Below are 19,542 nucleotides of genomic sequence, written 5' to 3'. Positions count from 1 at the left end.
TTATTGGTATTTTTATTGGTACATTTTAGGTATACAATACATTTACATTTATCTTTGCGAACTTGTACCTTTACATAATGTATCTTGGTTCTTGTTTATCCCCCTTCCCCTGCCCGCCCTTCATCCCCTCCACCCCTCTCCATTTACAAAGACTGTGTTTCCCTTCTTTCCTTTCCCCTAACCCTCCCACTTCCTTCCCCTTTGCCCCTTTTCTTCCTATTTCACATTATCAATTAATCATTTTAATTCTTATTTACACTTTCAGTTTCTCACACCAGAGAAACTATTCGGTATTTACACATGTGTGTCCTATTTATTTCACTTAAGAGTATTATCCACAAACTTCTTAAGGGACAAATCTGTTAGACATTCTTACTTCTCCACTCTCAAATGACATCAAATCCTATAGATTGCGCTTGAGAAATGCCCTGGGGAGGGAGATTGGGTGTAGCTCAGTGGTAGAGCACTTCCCTGGCATTCATGAATCACTGGGTTTGATCCCAGGCTTACACACCCATGCACGCACGCATGCACACACGTGCGCACACACACACACATATGCACACATATGGCCCCTGGGATTCATTCATTCATTCATTCATTCATTCATTCAGTGAATGCTTCCTGAATGCTGGTGTTTGTATCCTCAAGGACTCCTGCAAAGACCCCTGCCTTCTTGGAGCTTGTGTTCTCCCTGCCTGTCTTTGGCCTCAACTCACTGTCTTCTCTCAGTGGAAAGATTTCCCTAAAACAAACCTGGGTGCTCCTCCTGCTTAGAAACCTCTCCCAGCTCCTGTTGCTCTCAAGAGCAAACTGGAATTCTTTAGTGTGGTTTCTAGGACCCTTCAGACTCTGCTTTCAAAGCTGGACCTCGGAGAGGAGGCAGACCTTGAGCACGGCTGCCTTGGAAGGGGCGTCAGATCCAAGATGGGGGCTCTGACCAATCCTAGCAGCCCTTAGCAGGCCTTTGGGTGACAGGGTCAGCTGAGCAGAGGTGGAGTGAATGCCGGTGCCCTGTCACCTGGCACCGTGGCCGTAGGCAGTGATCTCAACACTGAGCCCTGCTCTGGGCCGGGTGCCAGATTGCGTGGGTATTCACTGAGCTCTCCTGCCTACCTGGCCGTGGACAGGTTTGCCCATCTGCAGGGTGGGCACAGTCGTACCTGACTCACAGGGCTGTGGAGAGCACAGAAGACTGGTAAAGAGATGGTAGGCAGTGAATAAATATGAAAAGAGCCAGGTTACCTACATCGTGTTACTTACACTTCTAAGTCAGTAGTTGCATTTGTGTACTGACAAGTGCTCACACAGCCTAGTGGCAGAGGAAGGCATTGTATTAATTAGGCAAGTAATGCATAAAGGTGGAAAACAAGCCTCCCTCCCCACCTCAGTGGTTATTTAAAAAAAAAAAGTGAACAAACCCGTAATGCAGTTGCTCTTTGTGGTAATCCATTTTGGGTTGGCTGGGGTGGGGAGCTATGTGAATATTTTATGTCTTGTGGCTTTCCTTGTGGCCCTAGGGTCCTTTCCACTGAGTCTTTCTTTCCCTTTTCAGGATGTGTGGTCTCCCTGTGCTGCCCAGGCTGGTTTCTGGGTTGTAGGCTCCGGCGATCCTGCTGCCCCAGCCCCTTGTGTGAGGCTGATCTCTGTCTGCTGTCTTCTCTGGGAGGTGGCAGGAGTGTTGTGAATTTTCCTTAATGTTGTGGATTGTAGGTGGAGCATCTCTCATCCAAATTTCAGATTTTTATTTATTCTCAAAATTTCCAAAAAACTTTGTATTTTATATGAGTGTATATTGTCATACATGTGGATCACATTCATCATAGGGAATTTGTACCTGTACATGATCTATCTTGATTCTTTTTTTCCCATTACCCTCCCCCGCTTCAACCCCTCTTCCCCTCCCCGTTTACAAAAGCTTTGCTTCCATTTTTTTCTTCTATTCCTTTCCCTTCCCTCCCCCTCCCTTGTTCCTCTTCACATTTGAACATATTCTTCCTACTTCTCAATATCTATCCTCCATTATGCTCTTTGTTTACCCATTGGGTTTCTCACACAAGAGAAACAATATGATATTTAAATTTATGTGTCCAATTTATTTTGCTTAACATAGAGTCTCGAGGTGCACCCATTTTCCTACCAATGACTCAAGTTTATCCTTCTTCATGGCAGAGTAATACTCCATTGTATACAAATACCACATTTTCTTTATCCATTCATCTGTTGATGGGCATATGGGCTGTTTCCAAGATGTAGCTATTATAAATTGTGCTTCTATAAACGTAGGTATGCATATATCGCTGTGGCATGATGTTTTGAACCCTTCCTGGAAGATACCTAGGAGGGGCACTGCTGGGTCAATTGGAACCTCTAGTTGTTTTTTGAGGAATCTCCACACTGATTTCCACAGTGCTTGCACCAGTCTGCACTCCCACCAGCAACGCAGAAGGGTTCCTTTCTCCCCACAGCCCCTCCAGCATTAGTTATTGGTTGGTTCTTGATAATAACCATTCTTTCTGTAGTGAGATGAAACTCAGTGTTGTTTTATATTTCATTTCTTAAATTTTGACCAGTGATGTTGAGCATTTTTCACATATTTATTTATTGTTTGTACTTCTTCATCTGAGAAATGTGTATTTATTTCAGATGTTCATTTTTAGATCTGGTCTTAAAATTTGGGGGTGTTTGATTTTTTTGATTGCTTTTTATATTCTAGACGTTATCCTTTGTCTGAGAAGTAACTGGTAACATTATTTTCTGATTCTGTAGGTTGTCTTTTCACTTGGTTAGTGGTTTCTTTTGCTGTGCAAAAGCTTTTTAATTTGATGTGATCCCAGTTGTTGATTCTTTGCAACATTTCCTGTGTGATTGGGGTTCATAAAGTCTTTGCCTACACCTATGGCATCAGAGTTTTACCTATTCTGTTTTCCAGCAGATTAAATATTTCTGTTTTAATCTTTAGATCTTTGATTCATTTCAGTTTTAGTTTAGGGCATGGTGAGAGATACGGGTCTAGGTTCAACTTTTGGCATGTGGAAAGCCATTTTTCCTGGCACCATTTATTAAAGAGGCTATCTTTCTTTCAGTGCAGATGTTTGGCCCGTTTGTCAAAGATAAGATAGCTGAGTATACTTGGAGTTGTTTCTATAGCTTCTATTCTGTTTCACTGATCTTTAGGTCTGGTGAGTTTTTTCCCCAGTAACATGCTATTTTTTTTTTTTTTTTTATCACAGTAGCTTTGGTAGTACGACTTCAAATTGGAGATTATGATGCCCCCTGCCTTGCCTTTGTGGCCCAGAATTGCTTTTGCTACTGTAGGTCTCTTCTAGTTCCAGATGAATTTTACGATTGTTTTCTCTAGTTCTGTGAGATATACTATTAGTATTTTGATTGGGATTGCATTAAATCTGTATAACAGTCTTGGAAGAATGGCCCTTTTCACTATATTAGTTGTTCCTATCCAAGGACAGAGGCTGTCTTTCCGTTTTCTGATACCCTCTTCCATCTCCTTTCTCAGAGTACTCTAGATTTCAATGTATGGATCTTTACTTCCTTTCTTAGACTGATTCCTGAGAATTTCATTTTTCTTGATGCTATTGTGAAAAGTGTTGTTTCCCTAATTTCTCTCATCATACACTGCCTTTCTGGTATTTGGATAGCTGTCATTGTCCCAGTAAATCTTATTTTGAAGAGGGCCGGGGATTTAGCTCAGTGGTTTTGCCGCCTGCTGTGCAAGCATAAGGATCCGAGTTTGATCCCTGGTACCAAAAAAAAAAAAATCTTATTTTGAAAAAAATGTCTCCAGTTCCCATGAAAACCATAATAGTATAGTTTTATACTCTTGCCCATCTGGATGGACTGAATACTCTAGTGTATCACTGTCTTTATTTTATGCTAGAATAGGATTCCACTTGTGATCTAATCACAAGACAGTGTTTTAACTAATTTCTGCAGTGATCGTGTGTGTGTTGTGGTGCTGAGGATGAAACTCAGGGTCTTGTGTGCTAAGCAAATGATTTACCCTGGAGCCACATCCCTAGCCATACAGATACTTTTTCATCCTTGTTGGGTTTCAGTTAATGTTCTAACCAAAGATTGGCAAACTACACCTGAAGTCAAATGCAACTGGGCTCCTCTTTTTGCAAATTATGTTCCCCTGGAACACATCCATGCTCTATTGGGACTCTTACCTGCTCTGCTCACTGCTCTACCCCACATGTCTAGAAAGGATGCCAACACACACTTTCAGGGAAGGGCTGAGTCAGTGGTGGCAAACCTATGGCACACGTGCTGCAGCGGGCTCTTTGTATCATTGAAAGCTCTAAAAGGTTCGCCAACATTGGTTGATGGTTAATATTTTAGCCCTTGCTGCCCATGCAGTGTCAATTGTGTTGTCAGAACCTGTGACCTTACTTGAGGCTAGAGCTAGTGGAGTCTTTGATGCTAGAGACACTGCAGGATATGAAAGGAAGAGGGTCAGGGACTTCTCTGAGGATTTGGCCTGAGCTCTGGGCAAGGTACAGTCAACCCTAAGCAAAACGGTGAAGCCTGCTGGAGGAACAGGTTGGAGAGATAAGGAGTTTATTTTGACTGTATTAAATTGGACATGTTTGCTGGACATTCAAGTGGAGATGTTGAGTAGGAAATTGGTCTTGTGGGGCTCTGAGAAGAGGTCCAAGCTGGAGAGAAAATCTGGACACCATCAGCAATACATGCAGCTGAGATATCATTATCTATTTATATATCTCACCTTTGTACACACTAAGCACACCTAGCCCTTGTTTAAATTCTTTCTACTTAATACACAGCTGTGTCTCAGCCTTCGTTATGATTGACTCACCTGGGCAGCCACATATACCAGTGGCTGGTCCCTCTGAATCATAGTTTCTGGGAGTGATACCTGGCATCAATATTTTTAAATGGTTCCTGTGGAGTTTCTGATGGACAAGAAAACCAAAGGACCCGTGGCTACCAGCTTCTCAAAGATGACAGGCATTACTGTGTGCATCTAATTTTTCTGGCCAAGGAGGGTTTTTCTCAAAGGACTTACATGTGAACCTTGGCTGGGGTGGGATGTAGCCATCCCTGTGGGTGCTCAGTGGGTGGCAGCAGGTCAGGGGACTTGCTGTGTGCCTGGGAGCTAGGAGCTAGAGGGTCCTTTGATCCTTACAGCACCCCCTGTGTAGAGTGGCTGTGTCCTCGTGTTGTGGGTGAAGGAAACTGAGGCCAGAGAGGCTGAATTGAGGTTTATCGAGGTAGACACAGTAGAGCTGGGAAACAGTCAGGTACAATGAAATCTTGTGTCTTTGTCTCTGTAGTATTTATTTCTTCACCCTGGGTCAGAGATTGATTGAGCTCATGAGGGCAATGGGGTGGGAATTCCACCCTTGTGAGTGTAAAATTGCTTGCCTAATAAATTGCTCTTGCTGGCTGATCTTTGTTGGTGTACTTTATTGGTTAGGATGTGATGGAGATGATGTGATAAACCCAGTTGGCCCCTTCTGTTAAGGTTACCTCTTAAACGGATCATCCCACCAGCTAAACTGTGGATCCTCTCTCTCAAGATGGTGTACAAGGTGTCCTACTTTAAATGGTGAAAGAGACGCTATCCATTGCTTATCATGCTAGATTGGGTCTACAGGGTCCTTATGAGAACCCAAATGAGGCATTTGTATGAGTTCTGAGCTCATTTGGCAGCCCAGTTTGTTCATAGGTAAAGCTGCTGCATTCTTTTTTTTTTTTTTTGGTACTGAGGATCGAACTCAGGACATTGAGCTTGCAAGGCAGGTGGGGTGCCACTGAGCTAAATCCCCAGCCCTCAAGCTGATGCATTCTTAATGGATGTCACCCAGAACAGTATATGCAGGTGCCTAGTACATATACAAGAATTGTTGCAAAATTAATTGTTTGATCATGTCTTTTTTATTCCTCAAGTGACTCTTATTTGAGACATTATTCATTTCTGAGTTTTGTTTTTAAACTAAGTTGCTAGCTTTTTGGGATCAGAAACCAATGTCTTCCATCTACCTCTTCATCTCTTAGTACCTAGCTGATTATCTTGCACTTAATATGCTTAAGCAGTAACTATAAATTATTACAGTACTTTAGGCTTATTCAAGTTTTTTTGAATTTGGAATTGCTGGCACTTGTACTTTAGATAGGAACACCTGAGATATAACAGAGTCTCAGACTTGAGCCAGAAGACCTGGGCTGTAGTTCATAATCTTGCACTTCACAGCTCCGTGACATGTGATGGACACGAAATGTGGCTGCTCTGGTATTTGCCATCTCCTACAGGTTGGTAAAATGACACTTTCTCAGGGCATATTCCAAGATTATATTACATTTTATTTTTACTTATTTTTTTTTGTTTTTTTGAGACAGGGTCTCACTGTGCATTTCAGGCTGGACTTGAACTTACTATGTAGCCCAGGCTGGCCTGGAACTGGAGGCAATCCTCCTGCCTCAGCCTCTTAAGTGCTGGGATTACAAATGCGCATCACCACACTCAGTCCCAGATTATATTTTATTTAATTTTAATTTTAATTTATTTATTTTTGGTACCAGGGATCGAACTCGGGACCTTGTGCTTATGAGGCAGGCAGCAGAACCACTGAGCTAAATCCCCAGCTCCCAAGATTATATTTTAAAGATAATAAAGTAAGAAAGTTCTATTACTTATTTTTCTCCCTACCTCTAGTTGAACGGGGAAATATGGAAATAGTGCAGGGTGTAATATCCTCATCCCATGAGTATGTAATTAACTTATTTGTAACTGCCCCATAACAATGAAAATGTATTTTTTAAAAAGGCAACAAAAGAAATTTAATTCACATGCAGAACTGGACCATTATCTTGAAAGTACTTTGAAGATTAGAAGTTGGTGTCACCACATCTGCAAGAAGTCTCGCAGAAAGTGGTTCCTCAGCAGAGTGCTGTGGCTGTCTGCCGGCTGACTTCCTTCTTCTGCCCAGGTAACTGGGTTGTATGGCTGCACGAAGCTGCTGGTCCATGACAGGGAAGTTGGGCCCTGGCCAGGGCTGGACTGGAGCCGCTCAGTTGTGCCCGATGCCAGCTCACCCAACCCTGCAGCTTTGTCTTCACACAGCCCTGCTCTGCCTCGGTGCCACTGGCCTGGCATTGAATGCTGTCCACGCACGGTCCCTTCCTGGCCAGCCAGTCAGTGGTTTTTTCCTGTCCACACCTATTGCTTGCTGTCCTGGTCCCTTAGCTCATGCTCCTTCTGTCCAGTGTACCTGTCTCTCAACTCATGCTGAAATCTTTCTTGAAAACCTGTCCATTAGCTTATGCGTAGCCCGTTATTCAAGGGACGCCGACCTGCTGTGTGTCAGGTGCTGGGTTTGGTTTTGTTTCTCTTTTAACTTTGTCATTGTGCAGCACTTAATATTGATGGGAGCTAAGTAGCTTGTAAATCTCTTATGTATTTAATCCTAGTAACGAACCTGTGGGGTAAGCACCATCACTTCCCACGCTCATGCACATGTGGCAAGGCCTAGCTTCAAACCCAGCTTGCCTGGCGTGAGGCCTTGCTTTTGCCTGCCTTTCTGGGTAATGGGTGTTGGGGACAGAGTGGGGAGCGGGCTCAGTCCCTGACCTAAGAGACTCCCATCCAGTGGGGGCAGACCGGAAACACCTCTGCACCTGGTGTGCACCACACACTCGATGTCTGCTGGAAAGGCTGGGTTAGCTGCAAGGCTGCCAGACTCTCAGCGGGGTTCCTGTGTGTGTGTTGTCACTGCATGTCCCTGGTGCCTTGAGCTAGTCCTGGCGTGTAGGGGCTCAGTTTCTGTGCTTGAGTGAACATAGGACAGCTTTGCTGCATTCCACCTACTTGGGATTCACCTTCCAATTACCTCTCCAGTGAAGCAGGGTGTGTATGTGTGTGCACGCGCGCTAAATTACACAGATACCAGGGATCGAACTTGGGGCCTTGCGCTTGCGCGGCAGGCAGCAGAACCACTGAGCTAACCCCCCCGCCCAAGATAAAAGCAATCTTATGTGCTTCTTCCCTTCCCGTAGGTGGAGTGGGTCCCTCTTTATAGACAGTTCTGTTGACAGCACTGCTCTAGAGGGTTAGATCCCTACACAGTGAGAAGCTTTCTAAAACCCGGTCAAAGCCAATGCAGAGGTGGTTAAGCCTTCCCTCCCCGGTCAGCGGGGGACCGGGGGCTGAGGGTGAGGACCAGGGGCCAGGAGTACGAGATAGTGGGGCGCTGGCCCAGAGAGACCCGGGGCAGCGTGAGGGCCGATGCTTTTGCCAACAGCAGACACCTGTGCAGCCCTTCTGGGAATTAAAACCCAGTTCCCGCCTCCTGACATTCCTCGGAAGTGGTACTTTATCATCCGTAGTTGAAAGGTGAAGAAAGGGAGTCACAGAGGTTAAGACCCTTGTCCTAGTGGCAAAGCAAGGATTTGACCCCAGGTTGTCCAGATCCGGAGTTGCCACACTCAGGCCCTGCCGTCTGCTCCCTTGGAGCCAGAGACACCGAACAGAACAAAGATCCAGGTTCAAGGTGGAGGGAGTGGTTTTGGAGCTGGTTACAGAGCTAGGTGAGAGGTGAACTGGGAACAGTGCAGTGTCCGGAACTGTGGGAGGCCTCTTGGGAGGCAGACCATGGACAGATCCCTGGTTCCCTGGGGAAGAGGGGCCCTTTTCCGGGTTGTGGTTCAAACTGATAAGAAGCCCTTGCGCCTGAAGAAGACGGTACCATTTTGAAATTAAGGGGGAAAGGCCCGAGAATCGTCTTCAGAGTCTGGATCCGCTTAGATGGTCTGCACTGAGGCCACTGTGTCATGACTTAGTTCTGACCTACTGGCTCCGGAGGAGCTGTTCTCAGAGAGGTTCTGGGACCAGCAGCTGAGGACTTGTTAGAAAAGCAGTCTCTTCGGCCCCACTGAAATCTTGTCAGGGGCCCTGTTGTTGTATAATCAATGCTCCTGATGATTCTGATGCCAGCTGAAGTTTGAGAACCACGCCCATAGAACCAGTCTTTGTTTGTCTGTTTGGTTTTATGAGACAGGGTCTCACTTTGTAGTTTTTACTATGTAACCCAGGCTGATGTCAGACTCACAGCAGTCCTCCTGCTTTAGCCTCCTGGGTGCTGGGATTATAGGCATGCACCACTATGCCCGGCCAGAACTAGTCTTTATTTTTTTAAATTATTTTTAAAATTTAAAAAAATGTTTTCAGAACTAATCTTTAAATGTTTGATCCCATTCTACAGATTTTATGTAATGTCCCAAGACACCTGTATTTTATCTCTCCTTGTCCTACACACTTATTTATTTTGGCTTTTTGAGACAGGCCCTGTTTTTGTAGTTCAGGCTGACCTTGAATTTCCATGTAGCCCAGGCTGGGCTCAAACTCATAGCAGTCCTCCTGCCTCAGCCTCCTGAGTGCTGGGATTATAGGTGTGTAACACCACACCCAACACACAGTCATTTAATATATATGTATTTTAACAGAAATTAGTGTTAAGAAACAATACTCATGCAAGATATAGCTACAATGTACTGATAATTTTCTGTTCTATTTTATTAACACGCTTGTGACGGGGCGCCTGATTTGTGTGTCTCACTGCCAGCTGGGTTGAACAACCACTGGTACATGCATGACTGTGCTGTCTATGACTGTACCACCTCTACCATTGGTAGGTTGTAGGGAACAGGAAAAGGGGGCGTTACTAGAACCTCTGCAGTAAGTCCTAGTCTCCTGTGAGCCATGGCAGCGCAAGGTGAATTAACTTATTATACAGGAAAGGCAGAAAAATGAGACTTTGAGAAGAAGCTGAGCTTTGGGTCTGATCAGTGCTGCTCTGGGCTGCAAAGATGAACCCCCCCCCCCCCCCAGCTTGCCGGGCCTTGGGAGAAACAAATGTATCAAATGACTTGCAGAGAGTTCAGTACATTGGGATAAACAAAGTGTAACAGATGGCTGGGGATAGGCGGGGCATATAGCTCAGGGGTTTCGTCGCCTGCCTCACAAGCACCAGGTCCCAAGTTCGATCCCCAGTACCAAAAAAAACCCCTAAAAAACAAACCACAAATGACTGGCGGGGGCAGCGGAAATCCAAGAACAATGAAGAACTGAGTAGATGAAGATTTTGTTCCTCCCAGGCGTCTTCAGCTGGTGTAATCTTGTCCTGGAGCATCACAGCAGCTCTGAACTAACATTCGCTTTTGCATCTACATGCAAATTGCCCCAATTACTTTACTTTTGGGAAACCCTCATGTAAGTCCCTAGGGTATCCTCTGTTAATAGTTAAGAAAAGAAATGGAGCCGTTGTTCTTCCAGGCAACTCAAAGTCCTCTTTCCTCTCCCCTTTTAGAATAGAAGGCAGTACTTGTTTCTCCTTAAACCATTTTTGAAAGAAAAATTTAGTCTCTGAGAAGGCCAGAACAAACTCTTCCTCTTCCTCTTTTGAGTGGATTTTGGTCATTTCTGCTGGGAGCTGCCCAGAAAGTAAATTGAAGGGAAATTCCACAAAGCTGGCTCCTCTCCACAGCTCTGCTCGGAGGGATTCCTTTCCTGTGAGGAGGAGGCACATTTTCTGAGCGTCTCTTCCTGGAAGGATGAGGTCCAGCCAGAAGGGATCCCACAGAGCTCAGGAACATACAGGAGGGAATGAATGGCCTTTGATTTCTGGGAATTCGCATTTTCATAAAGAGCAAAACAGGAGAGCAAGTGACTAGTAGTGTGGAAAGTATCAGGCTGCAGCAAAATGAGGGTTTTACAGGTTACATTGGCCTCTGACTGGCAGAGTTTGGGTGAACTCAAAGCCATTTTGATTCCCTGTCTCAAATTCTCTTGGAGAAATTAGTGGCAGATAAAGAACGGGGGCTCAAGGCAGGTAGAAGTGAGTCACCCAGGGTCTCACGGAAAAAGCCAGTGTGCCATTTCCTCCCTCTCCTGTGTTCAGATCCTATTCCTGGCAAGAATTTCCAGAAAGGAAGAGGTGAACTTGAATTTGAATGTTGAAGGTGCGCTATGTCAAGTGTGGTGGCTGATGTATCCCTCCTTGGGGATCATCCCGGGGGATTGGGCAGGGAGCAGGCCACCCTAGACCCGGGGGCACTGTGGGTCCTGGGAGCACGTGGACTTGACTAGAAGGTCTCAGCCCACACTTCCTCCCGTACAGGCCTCCTCTAACTCCTCCTCCTGCCTCCCCTCTGTTCTCTTCTGCTGGGCTCTGAAAATCAGCCCCTTTTACCAGTTTCTCTTGGTCCATGTGCAGAGAGGGTTTGGGGATGTTTGAAGATTGGGGTCATCTTGTCACCCTGAAGTCAGAGGGAGGGTCCCTCACACCTCAACACAGGCATGCTGGTCACTCTGGGACCCTCAAGACTTTCCCAGTGGTTTCCTACCTTCCCAGGGTGCTGCCTTTCTTAGACAAGGTAGGGGGACACTGCCGTGGGTGGCATCTCCTGCAGAGGAAAGCGAGGTGCAGAGAGGTTAAATTTCATGCCAAAAGCAACAGAGCAAATACAAGGAGGGGCTGGGCTGCCTGATTCCTTTTGTCAAATCTTGAAAGTTACATGCAAAGCCGATAGAGGAGACAAGCCACATCCCGGAACGTGTGCGTGAGGAGCCAGGGTGATCCGGGAAGGGCCCCTGGAACACGTGGTGCTTCCAGTGACATTGCATTTCACTGTGTGCAGAAAGGCTCTTTCCTGTCCTTAAATTCCCTACGAAGCGAGCCTGCAGAAGCATACCGTGGTACAGACATGGATTTCCTTTCCTAGGGTGAGCAATCTGTTGTTGATGTTTTTCAGGCCAAATCTTCACTTCTGAAGTGCAGCCTGCTGCCCAGTGGATTTTGGCCTCTGGCTAGATTGTGGAAAAGGGTTGTGTTCATTCTCTCTGGGTCCCCCATCAGGCCGTGCTCCTACGTGTTGTTACTTGCACCCTTTCATTTCAGAAGCAGTTTATCAGTGTGAAAGCCCCTCTCCCCGCACTTCTTTTTCCTCAAAGGAGGGAGAATCTTACCCTGATTTACCATGAAATTAGAGTAACAGTAGAATTTTTAATCTGCTGAGGTTTTTTGTTTTGTTTTTTGAGACAGGATCTTGCTGTGTAGTTCAGGCTGACCTTGATCTCACTATGTAGCCCAGATTAGCCAGGATTCTTGGTGATCTTCCTGCCTCAGCCTCCCGAGTACCGGGATCACAGGTGTGCACCACCAGGCCCAGCAGTCTCTCATTTTAGATCTTGCTAAGAGGTGGTGACCTCGGTGTACCCTGATCATACTGTATTAAACGATAGCTCCCCCTTTCATGTCTGAGTATCCAGGGCCGATGAGAATTTGATCAGTCCCCCTGCTGAAGTGCACATTCCTTGAGAGTTGCTCCCTTCCGACCCGTACCAGATCTGTGAGGCAGATGATATAGATACTTGCTCACCTTGACCCAGAGTGACAATCATTAAAAACCTCTCACTCCACACTTGAGGGGGTAGCCGCAGAAGTGACTGGGTCATCTTCACTCTGTACATGAGGACAGTGGGTGTGACAGCTACAAGGGTAGTGTTCGGTCCTCTTCCTGCTGTGTCCTCCATGTGGCTCTGGCTTGGCCTTGGAGTGGGTTGTACTCACTGCTCAGGGTCAGTGGGAGCTGGGATGTCATGCCTGGGTCCAGTTTGTGGGGGCCAGAGGGGTCTCCAGAAGATGAGGTGAGCACAGCTAGTGAAGGTGGTTGTGGATATGTGAGGTGGAGCAGGTATACAGGACAGAAAGCCAGGGCAAGGGGCCTCATTTGCTACCCAGGACCCAAGGGCATCCTGAGTGGGGGCGGGGCTAGCAGACCCCTGTGATCTCGTGACCTCCATCTACTTGGCTCCCTCTGGCCCTCCGCCTGGTTCTCCCCTGTTAGCGTGGGTGGGGAGCAGCAGTGGGCTGCCACAGCTGGGGAAGCGGATTCCTCAGCCCTGATGTGGGAGGAACATCCTCATGTGTGAGGTCTCGGTCCAGCTCCATCTGAGGCAGTTTCCTTGTGCGTCAGTGGAGGGCACATTATGAACCCTGCAGTGTGGACGGAAGAGAACGGTAGCCATGCATGATGCCTTCCTGCTGGACCTGGTGCCCCGCTGCCCTCTCTTGTCTTCAGGACTCTGTCATGGTCCCTGTCCAGGGAGCGGCTATATCCTGAGTGGTGATGGCTTCTCTGTGACCCTTAGGCCTTAGGGCTTCTGCACAGCTGCTGTCTCTTTGCCAGGAGCATCCTGGCCCCTGCTTGTCACTGAGGAGCTTGGCTTCTCTCATTCCTACCCTCCCCTGGCTCCCTGCTGACTTCCATGTGGCCCTCAGGGTTATCCCGAACCTGCCTCTTTAGTTGGGTCCTCTCCCTCCTTCCCCTCACTGCCCCCGAATGAATAAAACGACCTGCATCTGTGATCTAGAACCCCGAAAAGTGGCTATGGCATTTGTGCACTTAGAGTCAAGTTGAATTAAATGAGTATAATAATTCTAGTTTCCTGAGGTTCTTTCTTTGAGATTCCTGGTGAAAAAGTTCATCGTGTTCCTGTTAATAGAAAGGGTGCTCCCCTTGCTGTGGTTGAGAGAAGACTCCTTCTGTGGGAACAAGGAAGAAGTCTGCCTGGCTCTGGCCTCGAGCAGGTGGCCCCATTTCTGCTCTTGGAGTGCACGGCTAGGGGTTGAGGGGATGCACGTTCATCGCTCTTAGCCCAGTGAGGGGATTTGCCTGTGTGAGGTGCTGCTTCCCTGTGTCCCCTTCCTTCCCATGAGGCCTTGATGAAGGAGCAGAAGGGGCTGCCAGATGGAACTGGGTTAGCTTGGAAGAGGCATTCCGAAAGCTGGGCTTGGTTATAGGACTATATGGATGACCCAGGCCAGCACGGTGAGAATGACAGCCCACCCCCTTCAAGGGTCGCCTCCAAGGCTTATAGGACCCATTTGTGTGGTTTTCAGTTGCTTTTGTTTTTCACCTCTATCAGCATCTGTGGTTACATAAAACAGTTTTCAGTGTGCATGGGAAGCTGTTTTAGAAACTGCCCAGAGATTCATCATGGAATTTTCTCTCGATTTCCTACTAAATAAACCCTTTAATTAGACCACGTATGGAGGCTTTTCAAAGGGTATTTTTGTTCTTTCTGAATATGCAGCTACTCAAGCTGAGGGTTGGTATGTTTGTAATTGACCTAACGCTTTAAAGAATGAATTGGTTCTGCTGGAATTTTCCTGAAGCCTGTCTCATTGACATAGTACGGTCCAATGAGAAAAGTTTCTGACGTGCAATTATCTTAACACTAAATAATAGGGAGCGATGTTATTACATTTTAAATCAGTGTTTAGGTCAGTGTTACTGTTTTGGACAACTGTTGTTTACCCAGTTCTCAATATTGTGCATAAACTATGGTGCCCCAATCTGGTATTTTGCGGTACACAGTTTCTGCTCAGAGTGCTGCTGAGGGGGTCCATTCCAGGTCTGGAGTAGTTGCCAAGGACTCAGTGCAGTGCCTAGGTGAGGAAGTTGTAGAGAAGTGGGACCCATCTGCGTGGAGAATTGGTTTCCTGTTCTGATCCAGTGAGGGGATTGCAGACTTGGATCACACCTTTGGTCCTGCTGCAGAGCCATGAAGCCCTCAAGTTTTATTTATGGAGCGTAAGCAATCTCAGTAGCTCATGGGCAGGTACCAGGAATGTGAACTCAAACTGGTGCTTATTTAACCCTTTGTCTTTTCTCCTAAGACTTTAGAATGGTGATGTTATAAAATTTAAATGGATGCCTTGGCTCATTTATTTTAATAGATGCAGTATTTGCTTGTAGTGAAATCATAGCATGGTGATCAAATCCCCTTCTTCTCTAAACTTTATACCATTTGCCAAAAAATAATTATGGATTGCATAGTAGCTTAGGCTGGGGGCTGAAGACTGTGAAAATGTTCCTGTGGGCCTTAAACATTAAGCTGGGTGTGATGGATACCTGTCACCCCAGCATTTAGGAGGCTGAGGATTGCAAGTTTGCATCTTGCCTGGGCAATTTAGTGAGATCCTGTCTCAAAATAAAATGGGCCAGGGATGTAGTGCAGTGGTAGAGCGCCCTTGGTTAGATCCCCAGTATGGGTTAGGGGGTAGGGGGATTGAAAGGAAATTAGATTAAAAGGGGGCTGGGGGAGTGGTCTCACCCTGACCCAAGCTAACAGGGCCAAGGCTGGGCAGGATGAACTTGCGCCCCAAGGAGGACCTACCAGGTCAAAGCTGAAAGCAGTGTTAGGAAAAGAGGACTCCTGTATTAATTCTGACACAAGCGCTGTTGGTTTGGAGACTTTAGGAAAAGCCTTGGAACTTTTGGGGTAATTCCAAATAAGTTTGGACTTTGTTCTACAAAAATTACTCTTTGAAAAAAAAAAATTACTCTTTGAATTTAGAGAAAAAAAATCAATTGGGATGGATACAGCTTCTACAACTTTTATGGCTAAATATCTGTTTTCTTTCTTGTCCTTTTTTTTGTTTTTTGGTACCAGGGATCGAACTCGGATCGAACTTGTCCAGCGGAACCACTGAGCTAAATCCCAGCCTTCTTTCTTGTCTTTTTGAGGACTTAAAATTAATGAGGTCTCATAGTTTGTGCGTGTGTGCATGTGTGTGTTGTGTGTGTGTGTGTATTTTTGTATCAAGCAGCAGATTTTTAGGTTGGTTGGACACAAGCTTTCTATTATACCACATACTCTGGAGAAATGAAAAATGTCAAAAACAACCTGTAGCCTAGTGGAGCTTGTACCTTGTGGAAAGTAAGAGGATTAGTTTAGATTTCATGTTTATGAAATTTTTGGCCAGTTAAACAGACTGGGCTGGATTATTTTTCTTCTTCTTTTTTTTTTTTTTTTTGGTACCGGAGATCGAACTCAGGACCTTGCGCTTTCCAGGCGGGCGGCGGAACCCCTAAGCTAAATCCCCGGCTGGAAATTATTTTTTTCCCTGCTTGTGAAAGGTTTTTCTAAGCAAATGAGTGGTGTAAATTAGATTGCCTGGACACGGTTTACCACTAATGCCTGCTGTGCCCAGGGAACTGGGTAGACTCAGCATTTTCCCCAGGAAGTTACCTTAGTACTTGAGATTACTCCAGCTGCATTTCAGCGACTTAGGTTTTTCCTGAATTCATCTGACCTTCCCTTGAGGTCAGTGGGGAGAGGGTGGTGATTAGCCTTCTTGGGTGGGTAGGCGCTTCTTCGATTGAGTTGAACTTATTTTCCAGGCCGCTGGCGAGGGATGATTGGAGGTCATGGGAATCCTGCTCCCTCCTTCCAGTTTCTTAGGATGTCACATCAAACTGTGAACTCTGTGGCTATTAGGACCAATGTCTGTTATGTAAATAGAAGAGACATATAAAGTTAAGCAACCAAGAAGTTTCTACTGAAAGCCAGAGCTTCTCAAATTACCTGTGAGGGTCACTGTCAGTTCTCATCTGTTCCCTGATAATTTTGTATAAACAGGGTGACATTCAAATACTCCAGACTCTTAGCATGCTGAGGGCTGAGGTGACATAAATATTTGCTGAGGTTTAATAGACTAATAATCTATTAATCATAGCTGTGGTCTTGGAGGGTAAACAGCCTCTGTATAGGCTTCTGCCTCAGAATTACCCAGCTGGTGGGGGCTGTCTGAACCAAAGGCCAGTGCAGCGTGTACCTTCTTGTCCCCTGCTTCCTAAGCCAGTGTTTTCAGTGCTGTGGCTGTGACCGCCTTTGAGACCTCTACTGTTTACAGCCCTGTGTCTGACCCAGGGTGGCGGAGACTGTTTTTGATAGCACTCAGCCAACTCTGATGACACTGCATGCTAACACGATCTCTCTGCAACTGTCTCCAGGTTCATTTGCTTGCTGGACTTCAAGACTGGAGTTAATCTTAAACTCAGGTTGTTTGTTTCAGGTCAAGAGAGAAAGGTCAGCTGGCTCTTTCTGGTTGGGTGTTTTTGTGAGTGTAATTTTTTTATATTTTGTTATTTTCCATCGTTTACCATTTGCCCACCATCTTTAAGGCAGCAGAAACAGACACTAACCCTAACCTGTGCCAAATAAGAGCCTCCGTACTCCCCCCGCCCCCGCTCCCTTCCCCTTCCCCTTCCTCTATCCCTTCCTCTTCCCCTTCCCCTTCTCTTACTTCCTCTTTGTTGTTGTACTGGGGATTCAATTCAGGGCCTTGTGCATGATAGGCAGTTGTTCTACCACTTAGCCACATCCCCAGCCCTCCCAGTCTGTTGCTCAAAGTATGGTCCCTGGGCCTGTAGAAGTATGGACATTTCCTGGGGCCCAGGTTCTCAGGCCTTGTCTCAGGCTCAATGAATCGGACTCTGTATTCTAACTGGATCTCTGGGAATTGATGTGCCCAGATCCAGGCCAGTCTCAATGATTGCCTGTTTGAAGCTTGGTTGCTGCCCCATTCAGGTTCCGAGGCTGAGAAGAGGGAAAGGTAGGGATGTGGTCATGTATTTCTTCCTCTTCTAAGCTTCAGGGTCCCACCTACCTGCAAGGAGTTTAGAAAAAAGCCAAACTATAGAGCAGGAATGGGGGAAGGAAGGATCAGCTCCCACATGGGCTGAGGAAGGCATTAGGTGAGCTTAGCTGAGGTTGTATTATGCCAACCTTTCCTTTCTTACTTATCTTTTTCTTTTTTTTGGTACCGGGGATCAATCTCAGGACCTTGCGCTTGCGAGGTGGATGGTGGAACCACTGAGCTAAATCCCCGGCCCTTTCTTCTTTATCTTAAGTCACTATATTAATGAAAAGATGAAAGAAGTACAACATTGCTGATTGGAGAAAAGTGCATTAATTGTATTCTAACCATAGATAACACCAGTGTTGTTTGGTGACTGTCCCTTTTCTCATGGAGAAAACCCAGAACTTGTCAAATACCCAATGTGAAAGACCTATACAAATGTGGATTTTTCTCTTAATCTTCCTGTCTCCTCTCTTTTCTCCCTTTAATGATGGAAAATGGCACTGTGCAAGAGTAGCAGGAACAGCATAATGAGCCCTCAGCGCCGTATCTGTGTCAGGCAGTCTTGTTCCAGCCACCCCGCTCCTTTTTGGCCCTGGGTGACAGATGTGCTGATTTAAAGTCTGATGAGTGAAGAATGGTATTTCATTGCTTTGGTTTTACTTGGAGGGAGGGTACCCGACCGTCATTCTGTTATTAAGTCTTACATTTATTATATAATTTTCACAGATATTCTTGGAAATAGTCAAAACATGATTATATATATACTTGTTAAATTATCCATTAAAATCATATTGTGCATCTTATTACTTCACTTTCTTTAAACCTTCATGTTATAAGAGAGATACAGAATATTACATGCATACAGACTAATGTGTAATTTAAAAGAATTGTTAGATTTATATCATGGTTATCGCCAGTCAGGTCAAGAAATAAGATTTTTGCCAGTTTCTGTTCCAGGTGTCCAGTTCCAATCACAGGGCTCTGCCTGCTGTCAAAAAGAACTAAAAGTCAACTTGAAACTCTTCCTGACCTATGTCTCTTACCTCTTCATTTATACACCTGTAGTATATTTCTTTTTCAACATCTTAATTAATCTCATCTTAATTACTGAGAAGGGTTCACATATTGGTACTTTTTAAAGCACAGTATTCCTTAATATAAATGGTGCCTTTTGGTAACCAAGGGCACCTTCTGTGCCCCGTGTCCTGGCCTAGGCAGCTGGAAGGGAAAGGAACCTCTTTTATGGGCTTTAAAGCTCGTGCTGTGGAGTAAATTTCTTAAAGTTAAATGTTGGAGGCAAAGGATGCACCAGCTTTAGAAGTTTAATTAGTCCTGATTGTTTTAAAGAAAAATTGAGTCATCTTGAAATACGCCAGTCTTATAAATGTGTCTTTGTTAACTCATAACCCAGCCAACATTGGAATGAAGACAGTATACAGGATGGAAAAATTTATATACATATATATGTAAAATTTTGACCCTGGCACAATACCTCAAAGTTATTGTAATTTTGATTCCCTTCGAGGCTGATGTTTCTCAGTGTGATTTGCGTTTGCTCAGTGCAGTGACGTCTCCATCAGCCCCTTCACCAGTGAGGTCTTAAATTCTCCTTTCTAGGTGTTCCTGCCTTGGATCCTATCGTCTTTACTCTGGCATGGCCCATTGGAACTCACCTTCCCTCCACCATGTCCTTGAAAGCCTCTTTTTGACCTTGTCTTGATCGATGGTGTCATTTTCCACAGGTGTCTGGAGCCTCAGCCACTTGTGTCTCGGTGCCCCGTGGTGGCAGGACTGGCGGTCATGAGAGGACACTGGGCCCTGGGCCCCTGTGGGTCCCCATTCAGTTGCTGATCTATGAGCTTTTGTCCTGAATCCCTGCTGTCCAGCCCTTCCCTCGGGGACCCACCATAGTGGGCAAGGGAGTGATTTTTGATCTGTTCTTCCTGAGTTTCCTAGGTTTTCCTAGGTTCAGGGCCTAAGCACGCTGAAGCCTTGGTTTTGGTCATAGTTTAACCAGGTAACTGAGCATGAGTTCTTAGGTCAGTTTTCCTTCTGGGCTCACATGCTT

At 45.7% G+C, this 19,542-nt stretch overlaps 1 protein-coding gene and 1 long non-coding RNA gene across 7 annotated transcripts in view; one reads left to right on the top strand and one right to left on the bottom strand.

Annotated features, from left to right (window-relative positions):
• Positions 1-19,542, top strand: part of Abcc4 (ATP binding cassette subfamily C member 4 (PEL blood group)) — a 251,526-nt gene that overhangs the window by 9,775 nt on the left and 222,209 nt on the right. The window contains exon 1 of one of the 5 annotated variants that reach the window (XM_087193007.1): positions 17,152-17,444. The exons of the other annotated variants lie outside the window; for them this stretch is intronic. The gene's annotated coding sequence lies outside the window, so the exon portion shown is untranslated. Of the gene's footprint in view, positions 1-17,151; positions 17,445-19,542 lie in introns of those variants that run through there. 5 annotated transcript variants of the gene reach the window in all.
• Positions 9,539-19,536, bottom strand: LOC106008297 (uncharacterized). 2 transcript variants are annotated; one of them, XR_015443729.1, is made up of 3 exons: positions 19,148-19,536; positions 16,079-16,336; positions 9,539-13,037 (listed from the first exon to the last, which is right to left on the bottom strand). It is a non-coding gene; the product is annotated as an uncharacterized LOC106008297 (long non-coding RNA). The 2 variants fall into 2 exon arrangements; XR_001182720.3 differs by having other exon boundaries at positions 9,539-11,445; positions 19,148-19,532.

This window comes from Heterocephalus glaber, unplaced genomic scaffold (genome assembly GCF_053883595.1).
Source record: "Heterocephalus glaber isolate CG9 unplaced genomic scaffold, H.glaber_assembly_v1.0 deba00001577, whole genome shotgun sequence".
Taxonomy (NCBI): Eukaryota; Metazoa; Chordata; class Mammalia; order Rodentia; family Bathyergidae; genus Heterocephalus; species Heterocephalus glaber.
This window is presented reverse-complemented; position numbering and strand designations above follow the sequence as displayed.